Raw genomic sequence first — 25,995 nt, 5'->3', positions numbered from 1 at the left:
AAGTTGTTAAATTTTATATTTATTTAATTTAAAAATACTTTTAACAATTTGTTTTGTTGCTAACTCCAGTCCTCTTTGCATTTGCCATATCGATCACAAATGTAGCCCTTTTTACATTTACATTTACGACTATACACTCTAATTAGGGTATCATCAGTACCGTTTTTTGAAGTATGTGGTTTTTCACTTGAAAATCTTGTTTGGAAAATATTTTGTATTCTTGCCTGGTGGTCATCTCTTTCTCTGATGTTGTATCTTGTGAAATTTGAACTTTCATATTGATGGTGCAGGAACTCTAAAAGTTTATTATGGATAAATGGTTTTTAACTTAAAAAAACACCTAAAATAAAAAACATAAAAATAACTAAATAATTTTAAAAATAACTTATATCAGAAATTCAGGTTATACAAGTTATGAGAGTGCAGTGGCGAGAGAGGACTGACAAGATTTCCCTTAATTCAAAATAATTAGTTGAAATAGTAAATTAGTTCTCCTCCCCTTTATTCATATACTTAAGTCTCTTTGGGAATGATGGATGATTATTTTGAATTACGTAATGCCAGTCAGGCGACACTCATCGGAACCTACAGGAAGAACCTAATTGCACGGAAAAGTTTACTGCTGAAAATTTGGTTTCTTCAGCAATGTTTACTATTTCAACTAGTTCCAAAATTTATAAACATCAGATGCAAAGCACACACAAGGGCTTCTACTGCAGCGGTAAAGAAAGCTCAGATTATTTGGATTAAAGAAGAAATAAAAAATCATTACAGAAATCTAAATACCGTTAATTCTAAGCTTAAATTTCTTTATTTGACTCTAACTTTTGTATTATCTTTTTTAGAATTTTGTATTTTGGATTTAAAATTTAGGGACGAAGTGGAGTCATTTGGATCTGAAACTTTTGGGAGATTGGGTAAGAAAATTTCCAACCTTAAATCGTCCAAGTTGACACAATTAAAACAACGTAATTTACCTGAATTTAGACAGAACTTGGGTGGTAATTCATATTTTGATTTTCACAAAAGATTTTTGAATTTATCTGACGTTTCATTTTCAGCCCATGAAGAAAATATTCTAAGTCATAACTTAAAATTTAATTTTTCGCATAAAGTTGATTTAAAAATTAGAGAAACGCTAGCCGTCGAGGCTGAAAATATCTTACAAACTACAGATATTACCAACAAAAATATCCTTAGAGCAAATATTATTTCTCTCTTAAATTCTAAATTGGACAAAAACAAAACTTTTAATTATAATGGTAAGCACTTAAAATCCTTAAAAACTAAAATTGAACAACATGACTTGATTGTCACTAAGGCCGATAAAGGATCTTGCTTAGTCATTATGAAACGCACAGATTATGTGAATAGGGTTGTGGATTTTCTCGATACCGATGAGTTTCAACCTTTGACTAGGGATCCCACAACTTCATTTTTTACAAAAATGAAGGGTGTTCTCGATAGATCTTTATTAACCTTGGAGTTTTTTAATATTAGAAAGGAGGCTCTTTATCCTATGAACCCTAAAACTCCTCTCCTTTACGGGCTACCTAAAGTTCATAAAGAAGGACAGCCAGTTAGACCAGTGGTATCTTTTGTGGATTCTCCTTGCTATAAACTTTCTTCATGGTTGAATGGGGTTTTGAGAGAGGTAACAGGCTTTCGAAGTTGTTTTTCCACTAAGAATTCCGTCGAATTTGCTAATTTTTTAAAAGGCATATATATACCAGACAATGCAATGTTAATTTCCTTAGATGTGAAAAATCTTTTTCCCAGTATACCACCCACTGACTGCATTGAACTAATGGAATCTTTACTGGGAAATTCTAATCTACCCAGGCTGATTTCTTTAGACTTAATTTGCCTACTAAAAACTGTTTTAGACCAAAACTTTTTTAAATTCAATGGCAAAATGTATACACAGAAGGCTGGCTTAGCCATGGGATCATGCCTTTCCCCTTTTTTAAGTGAAGTGTTTATGAACAACTTGGAGTGCAAAATTATGAACAGTTCTTTCGCCGATCATATAATAGCATATAAACGATATGTGGATGATATTTGTATTGTTTGGGGAGGCAATGACGATCAATTGTCCACCTTCTTAAATTTTACAAACAGTCTACATAGTAGAATTTTATTTACCTTAGAAAAGGAGCACAACAAAAGTTTACCTTTCTTAGACCTCTTGTTAACCAGGAATAATAATAAAGTCGAATTCGATATATACAGGAAACCATCCACAACTGACAACATCATACAATTCACTTCTAACTCACCACATACCCACAAGTTTGCTTCATTTAACTCTTTATTATATAGGATGTTTACCCTTCCTCTATCCAAGGAATCTTTTTATAAAGAATTTAACATAATAAAGCAGCTTGCAGTTAATAACGGTTTTCCACTTTCTACCATAAATAAACTTTTTTTCGTATACATGAATAAATATAAATTCTCCTACCACATCTTACACTCCAATTCGTTAAATCTTAACAAATTCAGATCTTTAACATTTTTTGGTTCAATATCTCTCCAACTTGCAAAACTCTTTAAAAATAATCTTAATCTTTCAATAGCTTTTAAAACTGCAAACACTTTGAAAAAGCACTTGATAAACACAAAGGATAAAATGGAGCAAACTTTAAAATCTGGGGTGTATTCTTTGAATTGTGGTGAGTGTTCCGCTGTGTATGTTGGTCAGTCTGGTAGAAGAATTTCCACTAGGGTAAAAGAACATATAAGTCTTTTCAACAATTGTAAGGACACCGATATTAAAGAAACAAAGTCAGCCTTTGCAAATCACCTTTTATCGACTGGTCATAACTTTTCGGTGTCGGATGATGTAACTATATTACATGAGTGTGGAAAGGGTAAAAAACTAGATCTCCTCGAAAAGCTGGAGATTACAAGAGCTAAAAGAAGCCCAATATTAAATTGTGTCAATGATATCTTCAATTTCGAACCTAATCTAATTTTCAATAATCTCCAATAAAAAATTTTAATCTTGTCTCATATAATGTAATTACTCGCATGCTACATCATTACCCCGGTTTGGCGATAAGTTATATGCTTCGGACTTTAGATCCAATGGTCTCTGGTTCGATCCCTGTGTTTTTTGAATAACCTTTTTGTATATTTTTTTCTTTCATAATTGTATTTGTTTTCATTCTTTATAAAATAATATGTAAAGAATTTACTGGATGTGATATTTGGCGTTTTATAATTCATATTTTAGTCAATAACGATACACGATGGTATAAACTTATTTTATTTTTGTGTTAGTGTGAGTCAGTGTGCAGTTTTTTGTAGTTATATATTATTATAGGTATGTCTTTTCTGTTAATTAGCGTTCTGCTCCATATTATTTAATTTTGTTAATTTTACTTAGGTCTGATGATGCCCTAATGCGGCGAAACGCGTAACCCTTAAATAGACGCTTGATTATGAGACTTGGACTTTGAGTTTACTTTCTCCTCCCCTTTATTCAAGATTTCCCTTATTTACTTGAACCTACGATATTATATTATCACCGGGCTTAATAACACCGTTATTTATTATTAGCGGCGGAGAATTGGCTCAAGTTTTGTAAGGACTAAGAAAGAAAAAAATCATTCTGTCTTTAATTAATATTGTTTTATCACAGTTTTATTTTAAAATTCAATGGTGATTAGTACAATGAACAAAAACTGAAAAACGTGCAATAAACCCTACTCTCAGTTGTTACTAAATTACTAAATCCCAAATAGATTATGAAGCCTCCTCTCAGTGGTTAACATAAATGGATGATGGAGGAGGCAGTACATGTTTGTATAAGTATATAGTTATTTTGGATAGATAATAGTCTTTAAGTAAAAACACATCGTAAGAAGTTAAACCAAGTAACGTAGACAGCCGCAAAATGATATGCCGCTTTTAATCTAATGCAGTGTGAGCAAATGTTTACAGCAAAAAGAAAAAAGCAATATCATATATAAACTAAACATGGCATACATTTTTTCATAGGGGTAAACTCGTTATTGTGCATAAGTGATATTATATCATCATAAGTGTGTCATATTAGCGGGTCCGTCCCAAAACAATCATTCTCGATGTTTTTTTTCACTGTGCTGTTGAATACATTTACACAATATTTCCTGGGAGTTTATTTTGCAGGCATTATTTTTCCTTGTATTTTGCTTGGTGTATGTAAAATTAAATTATTATTAATAAAAATGTGTCATTTATTAAAGCTGTAACTTTAATTGTTTATGGTTTAGCTTTTTAAAATAATCTATATTACAACCATAATAAAATCCATGGATGCTCTTAGATCATTTTACTTTAAACTTGAATTTAACTTACTTCCATTGAGTTACACCTAGGTTTACAAGTTTCTATAAAGACCAATGACACTCGACTTATTTTTTGTTAGCTGTATAGCTACAGTAATTCAAATACAGCATAAAAGTAATAGAAATTATGTGTTTTTTTTTAATTTCAACTGAAAATCGTTCCCAACTTCTCACTAATTAAGACATGGGTCTTCTATTTTTATGGTATTACATCTTTTTATTCTTTTGCCATTGATATTTATCAATTAGAAATGACGAATAATATTTCTTTTGCTCTTTAGTCATATTTTAAATTCCTTAAATTCCTTGAATTCTTATATATTATTTACAAAATTAGATTATTTATGTAAAATTAGTTACAAATGAGATAAAGAAATATTTTCAATTAAATAAATAAGTTTTTACGCAATAGTGTTTACTTATATGAATACCTTTCCATATTTAAGAATGATGGAGTGGTATACATAATAATGTATACATAATAAGTATAATATGTTAACCTTAGTAATACTGGGGATGTAACTCCTCCAGTCTTAATTAATTTCAGGGTTATTTTTAACTATTAACTTTGACTTACATATAACAGTTACAAGGTGTAACACCGTTGCTGAGATCAGCCGACATTTAATTATTTTTTACCTTTTTTTTTTTACAAATTAAAATTAAAATATTTTTCATATATTTTAATTTTAATTTCTTGGCATCCAACGAATATTAGTAAAGTGTTAAACGTATCAAATTGTCCGCGATATATCGATTAAATATTAGGATATACCGCGATAACGTGTATGAACGCGAAAATGTATATGAAAGCGATTAATATACTGCGAAATATTAAATAAATATGTCAACAAATTCACATAAGTTTGCTACCGTTCTTCTGTAGATTTTGAAAATTCCATTTTCAAGAATAGCATTCGGAGTTACACCCAATAAGATCTATAGCAATTATTAGTAACTTTCCAATCATTTCAATAAATAACTTATTTCTCTAAATTTTACAATACATAATTTTTCTAAATTATCTTTAAACATAGAGCATTGATTAACACTAAGGACAGGAGAGCTAACTTAGCTAATTCAGGAGACTAGTCGTTGATATGCAAGGATTAATAATAATAATAATAATAATAATAATAATATTTTTTATTTGCAAACTCAACATAACTACATAAAAAAAGAGAAAGAAATACACATTTATTATTTTATGCAAATAAAAGGCCGACAAATTCAGAATTCTGCCAAGGCAGATCCTGGTCTTTAATATTGTGGCCAAAACTTTAAAAAACTAACTAGAAAAAAAATTTAGAAACGCTTGTAACAGACTAAGTTTAATTATACACACCTACCCAAAAAATTTAGAACATTAGCATTAACATAGTACCTCTCAGAAAAAAAAAAGAAAAACACGTACATTAGCTACCCACACTAAACACAAATTTTCAGTCTCCACCCATACCCAAACTAATAATATTGACCCTTCAATATTTTACGCAGACAGCTGCTGACTCATCAGACGCACCATCATTCCCCTGCGAAAAGTCTGAACAGACACCAAACCCAACTCAAAATTTCTGCCCAAAGCGTTCATCTGATATGCAAAATTATAGGAAAAGGATCTTTTAAATAATTGAGTCTTATGTCTTGGAATATGAATTGTATTTCTTCTTAAGGCCAAATGGTGAACATTATTTCTAAAAGTAATCTTAAAGTATAGGTAAGGTGGACTGCGGTATTTAAGAATTTTGTAAAAAAAAGTAAGTGAATGAGCAACCCTACGATTTTGCATATTTAACCACCCCAGCTCGGAAAGTCTATGGGAAACGCGATTATGTCTGCGTATGCCAAAAATTAGGCGAATACATGAGTTCTGAAGCTTTTGCAATCGGCACCTGTCATTATAGTCTAGGCACCAACCGTAAACAACATCGCAATAATTGCATTGTGACAGTACTTAAGAGTCCCACAAGATTTTTTTAATATCTTCAGTTAGATAATGCCTATGCAAGTAAATTAATTTTAAAGCAAAATACCCTTTTTTAGAATATTAGAAACGTGTTGATGAAATCGCAAATCACTATCCACTATTAAGCCCAAACTTTTGCAATTATCTACAACAGGAATATTAGCATCACCCATCTTAATATTAATAGTGTTGCTGTTTAAAATATGGTTATTTTTTTGCTTATTACCAATAAACATTACAGACGACAGACAAAGGATTTAATTTTAAAAAATGCTTTGAAGAAATATCACATATGGCTTGTAAGTCTGGATTAATTTTTGCTTCCGCATTTTTAGCATCTTCTGGCAGAAAAGAGTAATACAACTGAGCATCGTCAGCATAAAAATGGTAAAGGCAGTTTTTTAAATAAAAATAAAATCTAAAAGTACAAATAATAAAAAATAATGGTCCTAAAATACCACCCTGAGGCACGCCATTATCAACTTCCAAGGGTTCAGATACATTTTTCTCTATCTTGACTCGCTGCACCCTACCGCTTAAATAAGAATTAATGAAATTAATAGCTTTATCAGAAAAACCTATATAGTGAAATATAGACTTTAAAATTTCGAGATTAACAAAATCAAAGGCTTTCGTATAGTCCAATAGAACAAGGGCAGAAATCATACCATCGTCCCTAGATTTCATGATGTCATCAATAACATCCGCCATTGCTGAAGCACAACTGAAGTTCTTTCTAAACCCAGACTGTTTAGAGGGCAAGATATCATTAGCATTTGAAAAATTTCGAATTTGAGTGTCTAAGATTCTTTCAAGAATTTTTGAAAATGTAGGCAGTATACTAATGGATCCAAACAGATTAAAATTTGTTGGATTATTTACCTTTGGAAATGGCATCACAAAGGTCTCTTTCCAACATTTGGGAAAATAGCTGCTTTCAATGGATTTATTAATTATATGCAATATAAAAGGTATTATAAAAGGGCAGCACATATGAATTAATGTTATATTAAGATTGTCGATACCAAATGCTTTGAATTTAATGCTAAATAAAATAGAACATATATCATTATAACTCACTGTGCGAAATAAAAATAAATTTGAAACGGACAGGGAATTATTTTTATAAAAATTAATTATTTCCTGACTATTATCGCTGCTAGGTACCTTACTGCTGTCAACATAATTGTTGAAATTATTGGGATTCTTAAAAGCTCCAGGAATCTGTTTTTGCTTACAAGTTAATATTTTTCTTAATTCACTCAATTTTTCCCCATATGTACAGTTCCTATAAAAAGATTTTTTTTCTGCTCTAACGGCTGTGGTGGTATAGTTCCTAAGTTGCTTGTAATACTCCCACTTTGCAGGCAATTTACTTGTTTTGAAATCTTTTAGCGCTTTATCTCTTAGTTTTTGAAGAAGTTTTATATTGTCTGTTAACCAAGGAGAGTTTCTCTTTTTTTGCACTGTAAATGTTTTAACAGGAGCATGGGTATCAAACAATTTTATTAGGTTGGTATTTAAAAATTTTACTTTGTCGTCAATAGATTGATAATCATATATAAGATGAAATGGAATGGCCTCTAGATCGGCCTGGAAGTTATCTAAGTTTATATTTTTTAGGGGTCTATAGGTCACGACTTTAGGAAGCACTTCCGGCACCATACCACTAAATTCAAAGAAAATGCCAAAGTGATCGGAAAATGTAGAGTTAATAATGCCATTCTCTAAAATATTTAGCTAATTAGTAAAAATAAGGTCGATAATAGAGCTGGTGCCATTAAAAATACGAGTCGGCCCAGCTATAACCTGCTTTAGATTAAAAGTCTCACACAAAGATATTAATTGGCGTGCATGGTTGTCATAAGCTTTTGAAACATCAATATTAAAGTCCCCGAGGCAGGTTATATGGTTAAAACTAGAAAACATATCAATTAGTGTTTCCTCTAATGTTAAGAAAAAACTTTGAATATTAGAATTTGGAAGTCTATAAATTATTCCAAAAATATGCGGTTCACCATCAATATTAATTTTTAACCAAAGGCTTTCTAAAAATTCCTACATTTCAGACAAAAGAATTTCATAAGTTAATCTGCTCTGAACAAAGGCAACAATTCCGCCACCTCTATAATTTTGTCGATCATTTCTTATTAGTTGGTAATTAGGGCGTACAGCATCACTATCAATATCGCGAGTCAGCCATGACTCTGTAATTGCAATAAGGTTAAAATCCTCTAAACAGTATTCCGCAGAAAAATCATCAAAATGAGCCAACAGCGACCTACAGTTTATACGTGAAACCTTTACCAAGGTCATAAATTAATGTATATATTAGAACCTGTGTAAATAAGTAAAAACAAAAATAAAAGAAAAAAAAACTTAAATAGTGCGTTTGAGGAGATGTTATGGAGAAAAAAAACTATATGTAACAAAGATTATAAAAAAAAGAGTTAAAAGAAAAAAAAAGGTAACTAAGAAATTTAGGAAGTTAGTTTGTCGCAAAGTTATCCAAGAACAAGAGTTTTGAGCAATCAAATAATTACGAAAGTACCTGTCATTTTATTCACATGTATTAGTCCTTTTCACGGCTATTTTTTAGCCCCACTAAATCACGTTCAGAACTCACACGATGAACGGAACCATCACTTGCTTTGACATAAATGTTGCCATTTGACACCCACGCACATTTGTTAGAAAAAAGGTCCGTTGCTTGATTTAATAAAGTCAGCCGTGTCTTAGTCAGATCTTCTTTAATGAAAGAAACCAGTGTTTTTAAGCATTTTTCTATTTTTAAGTACCGCCGATCGAACATCATCACTTGAAAATCTCACAAGCACTGCTGGCGGTTTACGGCCAGGAATTCTTTGCGAAATTCTGTAGCATATGTAAATTAAGTTTATTATTTAGCAGGGATAACACATTTTCTCGGATGTTTTCGTGTTGTTCAGCTTTTAAACCAAAAATCCGAATATTGTTGCTGCGCATGATTTGTTCTTGATTCTCTATCTGGGACCGGAGTTGATTGTTTTCGTCCTATAGCTGACGTAATCCAGTTTTTAGGGTTAATATTTCTTTGTTTTGGGATTCGAGCTGTTTTTCGAACTTTTGTCCTATTAATGCTGTTACTTTTTCTGCAACATCCGATAGAAATTTATCGTGAAAAACACTAGAGATAATGGATTTTATCTCTCTTACGTCAGTTGTTGACAAACCCATATTTTGGCGGGAAGCGATGTTGGCTAAAAAACCAAGAAAACTGGCACAAAACAGAACACACTACACAAAAACAGGTCAGTCGTCAAAAGAGGTTACTCTTTACCCCTAATATCACTTATATATTAAAAAAAAACCTTTAAAACTACTAATTAGGAGGATTTTTGAAGAGTGACAAACACCACGTCTTGTCTATGACAAGACGCTTGAATAGTCAAGCGCCATCTTTCAATATCAATATCTTGGGAAGCAATTTCAAATTAAAATTCAATGCAATGTCAAATTCACACAAAGGTAATGGAAGACACATTCCTGTATAATAAAAATATAAACTGTGAAGTTATGGAAATAAACCAACTTTTGCTACCCATATTCTATTTTCCGATTTATTTGTCGAAAATATCGTACCTTAAAATAAGGTTTATAAAAGAAAATGATAACTATACTATACGTGGGGTATTTTTTTTCGGTACTTTCAAGAGATGTGTATCTTTGAATCGAATGGCTTAGCTTCGGAGAAATATCGTTAGCGCCACTGGTGGTTTATCACTCAGTCACGCGAATAGCGGCAGGTCACCAGACTTCTCACCAAAGATTTCAATTTATTTTATTGAATGCCTTAATTTTTGGGTTTCTGTAAATTCGAGCGATATTTTGAGCTGTGTAAATAGAGTAACTGTTTGAAAAATTATAATATTTTCATATTTGCTTTAATATGTATATTAGTAGGAGTCAATTACAAAAATATTTAATCCAAAAATTACTAAACGATAACATGTTTTATTTAGGGCGTTATTAAAATTATGTAGATATATCTGTTTTCATTCTTCAACACCGAATTATATAGCAAATGTTTAATAAAAGGTAGTTGGATTATCATAAAATATTTGTATAGGTTATATATTGTTAAATTGTGATTATAAATTGTAAAACTTTTCGAAAGTTATGGTAGTACTTCATTGAATCATAGAAGAAAACTCTTTTATTAGTTCTTGATAATTTTTTCTAACAATTTAAGACTTTTTATTCTGTGACATTAAGCAGTATAAAAAATTACCGTATTACGGTTTTAAAACTTTCATAATTGAGCCCTTTTTAATATACAGTTACGTAAACTATATTTTATTCCTATGAGGTAAAAAAGGTTCCAATTTTTACGATTGCGCCTTATGTGATGCGCCATCCACCATGTTATTGCGCCATTTCCTTACAAACCTTTTTTAAACATAAAAAATTCTAAGGCGTAAGGTAACTTAAACTGGAACTTTCTCAGTACATAAGATGTCCCAAACTCGAGGGTGATCACTGAGATCTCGAAAATTGTGAAAGATATAATTTAGCGAAAGTAGTTGCGTAATTTTTTTTGTTTTCTTTCTCTGACTATCTTCTTTCATCCATTTCTTTATTTGTTCTGACAATATTTAAATCCATAGAGCAGAATAAAAAAATATTTTATTTATACATGATAAAAATGACACTTGTACTGTAGATGATGAAAAATTTTTCATTTATTTTCATAGTGTGAATAAACAATAAATCAAGTAACTATTCTATAATTTCATTTGAAATAATTTGAGTTGCTGCAAGAATTTTAATGCCAATGTCTCATAAGAAAATGAACCTATTTTAAAACTAATAAGAAACTAATAATAAACTTAAGTAAATTTTTAAGTTGCTTTGATGATAATTGATCTGGTTATATTTAGATTAAATAAGCTTAATTCATTCAAATTCAATTTCAAATAACCTTACGTCATTACCGTCGTAAATCTGACAAGTATTTACCAGTCCTGACGAAGATGAAAGCCATTCTGAGCAGCCAATAATAGCAAACCACAAAAAGTATATTGCAACGAATCGCCAAATCGAATAGGAGGCGTGAGCGGCAAAGAATAAATAATACTTTGACCAGTTTTTAACCGATTCTGATGTAAGATCTTGCGTTTTTATATTTTTTTAAGATCCGAAAATATAATCACGAGAGAAAAATTAGACGACAGAGATCCGGTAACTAGGCCCTATTACGCCCCCTAAAGTAAAATAAGACGCTTTGCGTTTACGTTAGTATCTGGGGAGCAGTAGAAATGTTCTTAAATTTTGTTAGTATTCCAAAAAAGAATACTTTACAATTATCCATGGGGTGCTCTAAAAATGCAGTGTGACAAAAACCCGACGTAGCTTCGTAAGGCTCTGAATTCAAACCTTAGCGTAGGCATTGTCCTGTGCCCAATTTTTTCCTTTTAAGTACTTGGAAAAAAATCAGCAATATTAAATACGGCTAGAAAAGAAATTGCTTTATGATGTATTAAATACATGAATAAATTTCATGAATATATAAGAATATATCAATATATCCATATATCATTTATGTTTAAATATTACATATTTCTAAATGTCATGCTTTAGAGAACCGTAAGGTGTTACAATACGCTCCGATTTCAAGTTACTCGTATAAATAAAGCAAATTATCAATGATTTAGATGATAATCACCACAGATATAAGGATTATAATATCTATGAGGTGTGGTTTCATAGCAAATGCAGTTGAATATCATAACTATTCCACATAATGTATGACTAAAAAGTATAATCCTGTAGGGACCGAATTTAAAAATCAAACCTTACTTTTGCCATATGGCAGAATTTAAATAATAGACAAAAAAGATCTGTATTAGTTAGTTAATGTTTAGAAAAGTTTCATTATAATCACTACTTTCCTGTTCTATTAAATATCACTAACACTAAACCGAAAATAATCTGCCAATTGTTCAAAACATAGATTAGAATCACTAGAGCAGGAGCTGAAGAGAATAAGTCAGATGCTAAAAATATTGATTTGGATACTCTAGCGACATCTAGGATAAATATAGTGAAACAGACTTTCCATCAATAAGTTTACTATAGTACGGGATAACGTTAGTGGCTATGGCGAAATGATTCTAATATGCAGATAAAAGCTGTTATGCAGATAAACGATGAAGAGATTTATAAAATATAATTAGAAAAAAAAACGAATAGAAAAATCCATCCAGGAATTGAATAGAAGCTATAAAAGCCAAGATATTAGTAACAATGTGAATTAAAAAACAAACAAAAACTCGTTTTTCCATGGTACTATTTTTTTCCAAATTGGTTGATTACAAATTTTAATGTAAGCTCTAAATTGACAATGCCTACGGAAAAAAACCAAGAAAAACATTTTTTTGGTCCAAAATCAAAAAATTAGAAAAAAGAAAGAGTTGTATTATTTTGTAAATAAACTATAACTCTAAAAACTTTTTATCTTGTATAAAAGTTATGGAAAATATTACGAGGCATCCGCGCGTCAAAACTAATCGATTCTAGCTATCACAGAATCGGAGAAAATGGAAAAAAACACTAAGCATAAATATCAAATTATCAAGAGCCCTATGGAAAAATAATTTTTTTCTTATTATTTTATCATGTACTAATTCAGAGTACTTTTAAAAAAGATTGTCTTAAGTTTATCTCTAAAATGAATGGAAAACTTATTTCTTTGTATTTTTCGATTTTGGAACAAAATCCGAGTTCAAAATGAGAATTTAAAATTTCTTTTTGCTGCTAAAACCCATTTAAAGTATTAAAAAAACTTAATGACAAAATTTTTCACGATTCAAGAGAAAAGATTAGGTTAAATAATAGTCTGTGTATTAAGATAGGACAAAAGGATTTTTAGGTCAGTTTTTTTGTTATTTTTATTTTTATTTAAGCAAATATTTATAATAAAATATAAAAAGAATTGATTGAAAAAGATTAGGAATAAAATAAACCATCAACGAATTGAATGGCAGCTATAGAAGCCGGGATATTAATAAAACTGTGAAAAAGCAAAAAAAAATAAATTGGTTACTGGAAGCATTTAACGTAAGCCCCAAACTGATAATTTTCACAAAAAAATGCAAGAAAAATAATTTCTTTTGGTCCAAAATTAAAAAGAAACCATGAGAAATGTTGGAAAAATGGTTTTTATATTTTTTTAAAATAAACTATAAGTCTGACAACTTTTTGTTTTAAATAAAGTTTATGGAAAATATTACGAGGTATTCGTACGTTAAAACAAATTGATTCTAGATATCATAGAATTGGAAAAAAAACATTAAACATAAATATCGAATTACCTAGAGGCCTATGGAAAACTAAATTAAAACTTTTTATTCTTCGATTATGTGCTACTGTCGGGTACCTTTAGAGAAGGTTATTATCAATTTGACTCTAAAATGAATGGAAAACCTATTTCTTTGCGTTTTTCGATTTCGGAATGAAATCCGGGCCCAAAATCATTAATTTTTCAAATATTCTCTTCAATTAATTTTCATTTAAAAAGTAGTACATGAGCTCTATGACAAAATTTTTCATACGAGTACTACAAGATGAAGCTGCTATTTGCTTAAATACCCACGCGGATACGTCATCTGGCCATGTGCGATTTGATTGTGACATCGTCCATATGCTTTTACATTGGGTGCTGGACCGTTTTTCTTTGAAGTACATTCAAAGAAAAACGGCTCTTAGTGGATTATAGCCAGATAAGTTCCGGTTGTCTAAGGAAAAAAATGCTTTCGTACGTGTCATAGGTATGCCAGTATTAAGCTTCAAAGTCACAAAAAGGTGTACAGCAAAAACTGCTCTAAGTTGAAGGATGTAGATTAATTTGTTTTTAGGTTTGTTATTAAAGGTTGTCAAAAAATAAGTTTTAAAAAGTTATTAAAAAGTTTGAAATCTCTAGGTGCGGCGAATAAAGAGTTATTAAGAAAAATAGAAAAAAAGGTTCCAAAAGAAGTTCATATTTATAACACACCTCACTCTTTATATTACCTAACGTTATGAATAATACCTCTATTTAAACCTAAATGATTGGGTTTTTAAATAGTGGAAACAAATAAATAAAAGAACAATTCTTAGAAAAAAAAATCTGTAAGAATTGACTTATTTTTTTGAAAAAAAAATATTATCCTTAAGCTCGTTTATCTCGAAAGGAATTTCCTTTTGGAAAAAAGGATGCTACATTTACTTGAACAGCACTGTTTTAGTCCGCATCATCGGGAACGTCAACGTTTGGGCCCCACAACCTGTTAAGTCGGCGAGTTATGAGCATCCCATTCCTATTATAGCACATCTAAGCATCCATTTTGCAGCATAAGCAGCATCAGAGTATTTTAATTTATTCTTTGTTAGGAGGTTTTTACATAATTGTAAAATTAATTATAATCATACAGCTCTAACTTAATGTACTAGTTTTAAGCTTGTTTTTTACATAAAACTTTTTTAAAAGGCATTCTGCTGATTTGAGTTTATAATTAGAGTTGCGAACAGGATAGTGCTACAAGTATCTCTATCGATTTTCGTTGAGATTTGGTGTATTTTAATACCTTAAGCACTATACAACTACAAGAACTTGATGCTGTCTTTCCATTTATCTCTCTATTGGTAATCATTGAGATCAATTGCCTAAGAATGTCTGTTAATCCTGAAAATTTCTTTAAAAGCGTCTAGATTTCCAATAGAAAAAACTAGGCTTAAAAGCAAAAAATCTTAAAATACTTCACTTTTAGAGAAATTAGAATCTTATAAAAGTAAAAGTAATTTAAGATTAAGCCATTTATAATCTGATTTAAATATTGACTCTTCTAGGTCTGACGGAGAAACTAGAGAAAATTCTAGTTATCTATCTTCTATTGAAGAAGAACAAGTAAATATTGAACATTTTCCATTAAGTAGTTATATTACTGTCAACAATATGTATTGCGTTCTTTTGCAAATATTTCCCCAACGTTCTCTGGCAATACAGAACATTTAGAATCATTTATTTTTTCTATTACTGAATTTCACGATCTCTATTATGATGATGAGAAAATTCAGAAAAAGTAAGTGTTAAGCGTTATACAATCTAAATTGGTAGATAATTCCCGGGATTTTTTGATGAGTAGACCTGATCTTAAAACTTGGGATGAAATTAAAGTAGCTTTAAGCAACAGTTAAATTATATTAATAAAGATAGAAATTAAAATTTACTAGATTTTGTACAAAGATAAAAATAAATACAAAGAATAAATTGTAAAATCCAAAGCCAAAATATAGATAACAATTCAAAATTAATATTAACAACTCAAGCTAAAAAAACTGCTGTCATCGTACTAATGTCAAATATCCCCGAATCCTTAAAAACTATGTTACGTATTGAAAATCTTATCAATTTAGATGCTGCACTTGTACAAGCAACTAATTACAATTTAATTGAATCACAAATTAATCTTAAAAATCAAATTACTCAAAAACCATACAATCCATATCAAAATGCAAATATGAATTCTATTCCTTAGCTTAGTCAGAATACCAGACAATTTAATCAAAAATATCAGAATTCTCAACAACAAACTAGTTTTAAACAACCATTTCCCTCTCTACCAGTCTACGTACAGCCCAGGCCCGTAAAACAAAATTTTCCAACGAATTCACAAGTTTTTAAAAAACCCAAAAATGTATTTGACAAGACTTTTGCCAAAACCAATCCCCATGTCTGTACAATCCGCTGGACCCTCACGTATGCACCAGCAAGTACAAAATAGACCCTATCAAAATCATTTTCAACCCTCCGTTCCTAGAAACTTCTTGTCTCAGGAATTGACAAATCTCCAGACAAATCATGACCCGTTGGCACTCCAACATTTAGATGAGTATTACGATGAAGAATTGTATGACACTGAGCAACATGACATTCCTATAATGCACAAGGAATTTCTTAAGCCTCCTGTGTTTTCAATTAATCCAAATTCAGAAAATTTATTTTTTTTCAAAATAGCCTTTATAGATCCATCAACCTAAACAATATTGCCGAAAAGGTAGAACTACCCTACTTCTTTTTGCCAAAAATACAAATAACAGTTTTAATTGACTCCGGACCATCTGAATTAATAATGGATCCTAATGCTGCAAACTTGTACCTTTGAAAGTCACGGCATACAGAAAAACGTATTGTGAAAATTGCTATATTAAAATTCCTTTTCTACAAGAAATTGGAATTAATTTACCCCTAAAAATGCGTGTTCTTAATTGGTACACACATTTTGACGCATTCATAGGAACCAAAGATCTAAAAAATCAAAATGCTATTTTAGACTATTAAAATAGATGTCTTACACTTCATGGAAATAAAAAATTACAATTTTCATTAGATTATAATAAACCTCTTCTTAGACCAATTGAAAATTTAAATAGCAATGCCCTTACTATCCCTGTAAATCTTGAAAGCGGAGATGCTATTCTGCCCTCTTTTCAAATTAACAATCAAGTGGCAATTCCGGATAGCCTAATAACGGTTAAAAATGGATTCTATAGAATTCCAAAGCCACTTACTAGCCATAACATCAAATTTGATTAAAGAATGAGAGTTATTCCCCAAGGTCATTTTGAAATAATTGATGCACCTACAAACAACATATCCTTTAATATTCAGAACTAGTCACGCTTAAATCATTTAAACGATTTAGAAGTTAATCAAAGAGAAACGATATAGTGGCCCTTAGGCCAAGAGTTTAAAGATGTAATGTACTCTGAAGATTCTGACCTAACTTTTACTAGCCAAACTAAACATTACATCCATACAACAAATGACCGCCCTATATATACAATATCTTTTTGTCACCCACCACCCATGCTACCAGAAATACACAAACAAATTCAAAAACTTCTGGATAATAAAATAATTAGGCCGTCTATTTCTCCTTACTCTGCTTCTGTCTGGATTGTTCCAAAAAAGAAACTTACCATTTCACCAAAACGTGTTTAAACAGACCCATTAAACCCAGTCCAAAAATACAAAAAAACAAAATAAAGAAACAAGTCCTATTTCTGAACTATCTGAAGGTCAAACTAACTATAGAAAAAATCCCTATAGGAATAAAAGGAACCCATAATTTATACCGACTAAACTTCAATCTGTCAAAAACAATACTTTTACTGGGCTTTCTAAGAAAAAACAAGTAACAGGTCATTTTAGAAAAATTAAGAGATTAAGGAAAAATCCTTTACTTTCACAGCCTAAACCAAATTCTCAAAATCAACCATCTACAAGTAGATTCCCTACTGAATGATGGATTCTATATTGAGAATATAGCATCTACAATGGTCCTAAACCATTACCATCATACTTATGTATATTTTAATATAACTAGCATTAGGTTTACTCTAGCAGAATTAACTTGTAACCCCTATATATTTAATTATTTTACAAATAGATATAATAATACCATAAAATCTCTTTTCCTACAGGCAAATAAGGAATTAAATAACACATATGATTCTTATGAGAAACTAAGTTCATTTACTCCTTATCTCGCAAAAAACGCGAATTAGTAAACTTTCTTGGAAGCTACATAAAATTATTTACCGGTAATTTGGACAATAATGACTTAGAAAATATAAACACTTGCAAGTTTTCAAAAGCAAGATGCATAAGATTAATGAACTTATGTATCATTCATATAAGTTCATTCGTCGGTCATGTAACTGCTAGATTCCAGAAAAATGTAAATATAATAAATGAGAACTCTAAGAAAATTAAAGCTAACGTAAATATGTTAAACAATACCAGTGCAAACTCAAATTTTACAAATTAAAAATATGCACTCTCACCTAGAAAAATGATTGCGCACGTTAACTTTTGCCCATTAAGAAAGTCTAGATCTCGAAATTTTGAATACTAAAGAAATTACTGAAATTTTGAAATATTTAGAAATTCAATATCCAAAAAATCTTTTATGGCGTATAAGGCATATAACAGAACTTACATTAATCTGTAAAACCGGATTAATTTTATTTGATGATATGGCAATTTCAGTGAAAAAGATCTCGAGCACATGAAAACCTCACTTTTAGGGGGTTTATCTTTAAAAGCGCTCTTCATGGACAGCTTTCGTGGAGGCCCTTGACGTTAATGAGTTTCACAAAATTCGAGTCACTTTTCCACAATCGTTTGTAGGTTTTCATTTCAAAAACTTTTACCATCACGTAGTCTGTTTCTACGCCATAAAACGGTAAAAACCCGAAAAAAAGTTTGTTGGGTTCTAAAGTAATAACTGGGCTAGACCAACTCGAGGTAGCCTCAGGCACTACTTAGTTCTAACATAAGGATCTATGGCTCGATTGCTATACTCGACAAAATCTCTTTCATTTATTTTTCATTTTATTTACAAATCGTTTTAAAATATAAGCTCATTTTATTTTACTTAGTGTGCGTCCTTTATCTGCGTACCCTTGACCTTATAGTTATCATGTAATGTTGTTTTTGTTTTATTTCTTAAAATATATAGGCTAAGAACTTATTCGATTGTATTAAATATATAAGTTGGATTTAATTAATAAATGTACAGAAGGGTTTAAACACTGCATGAAATAAATATATAAGAATTATCTAAAATATTATAACAATTAAATTTAGATAACAGGTTTAGTTTAATAGGTTGACGACTTTTTAACACATTGTATGAGATATTATCCCTGCAGGCTTAACTTATTTTTGTCACCTGTCAAAAATCGGTAAAAAACAGTTTTTAACAGGTGTTCGAAATAAATCATGTGTTTAGTTAGTGGATTATCTATAGCTTTTTTCCAGACTACCAGAATTTTTTTTATATACATGTCTTAGTAATTAAACAATTAATCAATGTAAATATTTTATGTAATGTAAATCTAATGATAATATTTCATTTATAAAACTAAAATATAGTATTTCTTCCATTAATTTATTATTATTATAAAATTCAATAAGTTCTTGAGAAGTAATATATTGTCAATTCTGTAAAAATTATGTACTTCGTTTGCGTTCTTAAGCTGGTCAGGTATATCTGTGTATATATATGTGTGTTATGTATGATATTTAGCTTTTTTGTAGAAATCTAAAATTTCTTAGCCTTTTTTTGTGATAGTGTTCTGAAGTATAATATTGTTTCTGTTGCCAAAGCATGCGTAGTAAAGTTTTGAAGTTGACGGTAATAAGCTAGGCCTCTTTTATTTCGAGTTCTAAAATTCTTTGTGTATTTCGTCTCTTAACTTGATTAGTAATTTGATGTTTTCGGTTAACCAAGGTAAAAATGGTTTTATCTCTCTTAAACTGTTTCTCTTTAAATAATTTTACTTTGAGGGGTGCATATCTGCTTAAAATACTAATTATTATAATATTATTATATAATATTATAAGTTATTAAAAATACCTACTTTCTCGTCTATGACTTTCGTATATTCCCAGTTACAATTTTGGCCATTTCTTAACAAATTTTGAAAGTTTATATTTTTATAGTTCGTGTAATTAATTATTTTAGTGGAACTAGAAAATGCAGGTCTTAAAAATGATGAAAAAGCTAAGCTATAGTGATGGATTGGAAAACAGTTAAAGAACCAGATTCTATAATGTTAAAGGAATCGCTAGAAATAATCATATCAATTAAGCTGTGTTCATTTCTTCCTAAATTTGTTCTAGTTAGATCTCTTATATTTTGTTAAATTGAAATGTTTTTACAACGTTTTTTAATCTCGCAGACTATTATCTAAATAGCTAATGTTATTATCTTTAGCCAGGATTACAAAGTCATACCGGCAATAAACACACCCAAGAAAATCCTCCTTTGTAAAACAGACTCATCAAACAGAGAAATCCACTCATTTGGCCAGGATTCATTTAGGCGATAAATGTCAAAATCATATTTACAAATAGAGTTCACAAGATCACCGAAAGCAGCATTCACATAACGAACATTTAGAAGACCAATAGAATTAAGAATAAAAAGAAAGAATCAAGAAAAAGTACCAAAATTGCTTTTAATATTTTTCCAATCATATTCTCTTGGTAAACTTTTATTTTCATCCAGTCGCCGACCCAAGAGATTATTAGCCATAGTCTCCTATAATCACGCAACATAATTTTAGACCATAAGAAAGAAGGTAATTTAATGTTTTCTTATATTTGTATTTCATTCTTTTTTTGTCTTGATAGGACAAAAAAACAAAGCTTACTACCTGATTGTAATTTAAATAATAAGGAATAAACACAATTTATACATAATAAAAAAAAGCTTACCCATCTTGAGTCTGTATACCAACTGACACAGGAAAAAAGGAACAATTTATAATATATATACTAATAATATATATAAAAACGTTTTTACTTTTCAAGATAAACTAATAAAAATTAGTATATCGATAAAATAATAATAAGAGCATCTTCTGACATCTTCTGTTATTTTTCATCACTTCCGGTTTTTTTACAATTTTAATTTTCCATCAAGTAATAACCAAAAAATTATATTCATTGAGCTTTATTACTTGAATCTTTTACACGCCTATTTAATATTTCCAAACCAATAATTTTGGTATTTCACTTAATTTTTTTTAATAGTACGTTATTATAAACAACCACTTTTGAAATGCAGTTTTTCACAAATACAGTCAATAAACATTTCAAATATTAGAAAAGCCTTCTATCTAATCTTATTAATTAAATGCCTAAAGTCATAAATTGCAATGGAAACTATTTTTCCGTGATTACTTGATGAAAAATTAAAACTTTTAAGAGATTCATGGCACTTTATTTTAAATTAAAATTTTTTTTTTTCTAGAAGTATAAAATAAAAAGTAGCAAATCTAGTATAATTATTCTCAGAATATTGTTTTCTATCGAAATACGTAATAATATACCAAGTGTCTAATTTAAAATAAGAAAGTTTCTGTCACCTCCAGTTAAATAGGAAGTAACGGTAAAAAACTAAATATGTATGCTCTTATCACAATTTCTACCAAATTTCATTAGTTTATCTTGTTAAAAGGAAAAAAGTTATTAGGTGTTTTTTTCCCTGTGTTACCCAATCCATTTCTAACAAATAATTTTTTAATTTTTGTTATTTTTTTTACGAAGATACATAATGTACTGAGTGTAATGAATAATAATTTTTCTATAGTATATAGGATACGCTAAGAGGAACCATTTTTTGTGAACAAGTGATAATAAATTTTAATTACTTATTATTTACTTTTATTATTTAGCAGCAATGATTCTAACTTTGGTAATTTTAAATATTTTTTAAAGTAGCACTTGGTTCTATTTTTGAATATTTATATTAAACTTAATCTGTTTTACTAGAGATACGATGCACATTATTATTTTTTTAACGTAAATTTTTCCATTTAACCAATACCTACGTACTATTTTTTGTATGTATTTCCATGACATTTTTAAATAGTTCACGACGCAAGTACGTTAGATAGATACGAATATCTCTTATCTAGCCTTCTTGGTTTTGGTTTCTGTTCCTTAAGAGCGGCCGTACCCAACTTTTGTGACTTTTTGCAGTCATCCTGACCAAAATTCTGCGGTCACGTCTCGGCGAACTGCAGTTCGTCGTAGAAATAAGATCAATTTACCGGCTTATTAGGTGGTGGTCGGGTTGTGCCTGGCTCTAAACCATATACCGAATATAGATGACTATTTCCCAATTTCATGCAGAAATGCACGGAGACGCTTCTCCCACGATACATACGGGGGTTCCAAAGTATAGAAAAGTATAGAAAAGAACGACCATGATCGCGTCATCCTTCACCCAGTCAGCCTGTGTGAAGGATGACATGGAACTGGTCTTGATACTTTCACAAAATTTTAGTCTTAAATCCACGTTATCGCCAACGCAGCAAAGGGGTAAGAAAAGGCTCAGAAAAGGAATTTGAGGGTTGGGGCAGGAAAAAATCCAATTTGTTGGAAGAAAAAATTATTTGGAAGTGCCTCTGAATCTTTTAATAATTGTCGATTTTTTAATCTTGATATGCGAGCAAATAATTTGAAAACTGCACTAGATTTGCGGGTAGACGGTCGCCTGTAAGTTTTCCAGGTATGCGTTGGTACTTTACTATCTCGTTTTGTTTATTATATTTTTGGTTTTTGTTGAAACAGGTCAATAACTTTCGCAAACATCTCTTCATTTTTTTTTTTGGTTTTTATACCGATAATAATTTTTGTAATTTTAATAAGTGTATTTTGATTTCTCGCGATTTATAGTTGTTCTTTACATGACTTTAAAAGACACTGACTTTTTCTTTCTAGCTTTGAAACTCGACCTGAAGTTGTTCTATATTTTGTTTTTGTACTTGCAGCTTCTCTTCTAGTTCTTCTTCTTTTCCAACAATAGCAACACTTTATCTGCGATTTCTTGAAGACAACAATCAACAAATGTTTTTTATTGTTCTTTTAGTTTCGCGAATATCTTTAGACGACAGACCCATAATGGCGGCTTATGTGGGGCTTTAGGTATTTCTAAACATATTTACAAGAAATCTTCGTGGTATAATGAATTTTCTCTATATTCACTAATGTACTGTTTGTTAAACTGGTTGTAGAACTCAAATATATATATTTATGTATGATCTAAATGTATTTTCGAGTAATAATTGCAGCAGTTCCAGACCATAAACCACTCTACTCGCGCGCCATCTATATTCTAATTATATTTATGTCCCAATAGATAGGTGGTGAATACTTATAGTAACTAATGTTATTTAGGTTTCTTCAATACAAATCTGCTGATGGATGATTGTGTAGCCAAGATAATACTTCGGTGCAAGCTAAGTGCAGGCTGACACTATATGCTGTATTGTTTCAGGATACACACCACATTCTACAATTCTCATTTGGCACTTTGTGTTTTAGGATGCGTTTTGTATAATTTTATTTGTAATATATTTATTTCCGGTTTCTACATAGATGTTTGATCTATGGCTAATTTAAGACACCACCGAGCGCAAACCGTGCACCTTTTTAGACTATTTTGGTAGTCCTTTTTCCTACAGTGTTATTAGAGCACTGCACACATACTATCTTCCGTATTATATGTGCAGTACCCAGCGCAACTAACTTCTGTAAGACCAACAGGTTATGCTTTCCAGGTATTTGGTCAGTTCGTTTAATAATAATAATAATATTAATTATTTAATAATATTTAGTTTAATAATAATAATAATATTAATTATTATTATTATTAAATATATGATTTGTACTAAATTGCAAATCATTTTTTTATGAGATAATGATAATACATATGAAAAATAAGTTTTACCTATTTTGGAAATATTCATTAAACCATTTTCATCCAATGGATAATTTTCTATAGTATACACAAACACCAAAATACAAAAGCCAAATATTAATATTGATGATTTCATTGTTGTAGAGACAACAAAGTTTAAATTGCGACTAACACAGATGGTCGCAATTTAAAAATATTTTTTTTATTTATTTGAACAATTCTGTTCATTATGTTCTTGTATGTAAGTAGGCTCTTTTAGTTTTCTAGTGTGGCCAAAGTATTTCTCATAAAAATAAATGTTTTAAAAAGAAAATCTTTACTAGATCACTCTTACAAATTACAGAAACGGCTGGGAGTAGGATTCTGGGTATTTCAGCATGTTAAAAAGAATAATATTTAAATCCCAAAGAATAAATGATAAAAACAAATACAAATATTGTTATCAATTCAAACTGGTTTTTTCTTAAAAAATCCTTGGTAATGGATATAGCAGTTTTTTAAAGTACAGACATCATTTACCATTCTTAAATATTTTTTTGCACTTTAAAATTCAAATATGCTATTTTTTTATCGGATCTAAATTTTCATCTCTTTTCATAATTTTCGTTATCTATTAAATTAACACTGACGCTTAAAGAGCATTGCATACTTTACAAAGTTATGACTGGTCTCATTGAAATAAAAGTAGGTTTCTAAAGATATTGATAAGTTTGGTAAATGGAAATAGTACAATATACCAAAACATCTAGTTTAATAAATTATAACTATATTATATTAATATATGTTAAATGCCATTATAATTCTGCTATGTCAGGATTATCAAATGACCGAGTGGTGTGCAAATACAATTGCGCGCACACGAGGCGCGCAACCTACTACGAGGAAGCTACGACGGAAGGCAGTCTTCGAATCGGGTCGGATAAGTTGAAGTCGTTCTTTTTGAGTTGTTATTATTAAAAGTAATAAAACGGGTGTTTTTATAAACTTTTTGGCTTTGATTTAACATCAGAAGTGGGATTAGATCCTTGTGCAGTTAGTGCGGAGTTTTAGTGAGAGTTAAGACTAAATTTACAAAACAATTCGCGGTAAAGTGTAACCAACATGTCGGAAGAAAATTCCCAAGCCATCAATCTTCCGCAGGAGAATGAGGAAGGTTCAGACCAAGATGTTGCATCACAAAGCAGTATTGAACCAACTGATAAGCTTCCTGAAGTGCAGTGGCAACAAACATTATTAAATTTAATTGCCGCCCAACAACAACAAATTGCCGAGTTAGCGAAACAAACGAAACTGGCAATGATGTCATCGGCACCATCATCGTCAACGCCCAACTTCGTAGCAGATGGATTGAATGCGCAGGCGTCTGCCGTAGTACCCGGCTACACGACATTTAAATTGACCAGCTACGATCCGGATAATAGCGCCTATGGCGTTCATGAGTGGTTAGAGGATGCTACGAAGCTGAAGGACGAGCTGAATGTGAGCGATAATCTAATGATCGCAAAAGCCAGCGAAGCATTAAAAAATCGTGGTAATCGATACTGTTGCGACTGGAGACCCATTCGCCGAACATGGGAAAATTTTTGCGCTGATCTCATCACTGCTTTCCCAGACAAAGAGTCACCTGGCGTTCGGGCATTTAAAGCTGCTACACTAAGAAGCCGTGATTGTGATTCATTGTGTGATTACGGAAACAAGAAAATTCGAAGTATAAACAGATTTTATGAACAGTTACCGTGGAACACAATTTTGAGTATGGTTGAATATGGGTTGGACCACGCAGAAGCACGTGCTGCGCTGCATATTCAGCTACCGCAAGCTGACCGAGAAGTCATGACAATCTTTAGTGACTTCGACGCACGCCGGACTACCAAACGGTCCTTTGAAGCTGAAAATTTGCCCAGAAAAAAATTCCGTATAGAGGAAAAGCCTGAAAAGTTTAACAGGGCACTTAAAGGATCCTGTTTTAAATGTGGACGTCAGGGACACCATCAAGATGCTTGCAATAATAAAGAAGAATCGTCAATGCAAATTCAGCATGATATGGCTGGTTCATCTAAAATCCCAACGTGCAGTCATTGCAAGAAAATTGGCCATAGCGAAATAAATTGCTGGTATAAAAATGGAAAACCTAAGAAAACCTTTTTGCTTAAAAAATGATGCCATCTGAATACAACACCAATGGCGACATTATTATGCAAAAACAGTGTGTCTTCTTTTTCTTATCTTATTGATAGTGGTGCCGACGAATCGATAATAAAACATTCAGTGGTAAAAACAATAAACGCGATAATTAAAAAAGACGGTACAGTTCGAGGGTTTTCGGGGTTTGGGGCCCAAACTGTTTATGCTGACGGTGTTTGTAACCTAATAACCGTTTTACCGAATTTGACTTTAG

The 25,995-nt window shown here is 30.7% G+C and overlaps 1 long non-coding RNA gene across 1 annotated transcript; it reads right to left on the bottom strand.

Annotated features, from left to right (window-relative positions):
* On the bottom strand, positions 1 to 23,769 carry LOC126745259 (uncharacterized). The gene is made up of 2 exons (XR_007663485.1): positions 23,628 to 23,769; positions 1 to 295 (listed from the first exon to the last, which is right to left on the bottom strand). It is a non-coding gene; the product is annotated as an uncharacterized LOC126745259 (long non-coding RNA).
* Positions 23,770 to 25,995: the final 2,226 nt, after the last annotated feature.

Source organism: Anthonomus grandis, chromosome 15 (assembly GCF_022605725.1).
Source record: "Anthonomus grandis grandis chromosome 15, icAntGran1.3, whole genome shotgun sequence".
Taxonomy (NCBI): domain Eukaryota; kingdom Metazoa; phylum Arthropoda; class Insecta; order Coleoptera; family Curculionidae; genus Anthonomus; species Anthonomus grandis.
Note: the sequence above shows the minus strand (reverse complement) of the source record. Positions and strands in the feature narration are given on the sequence as shown.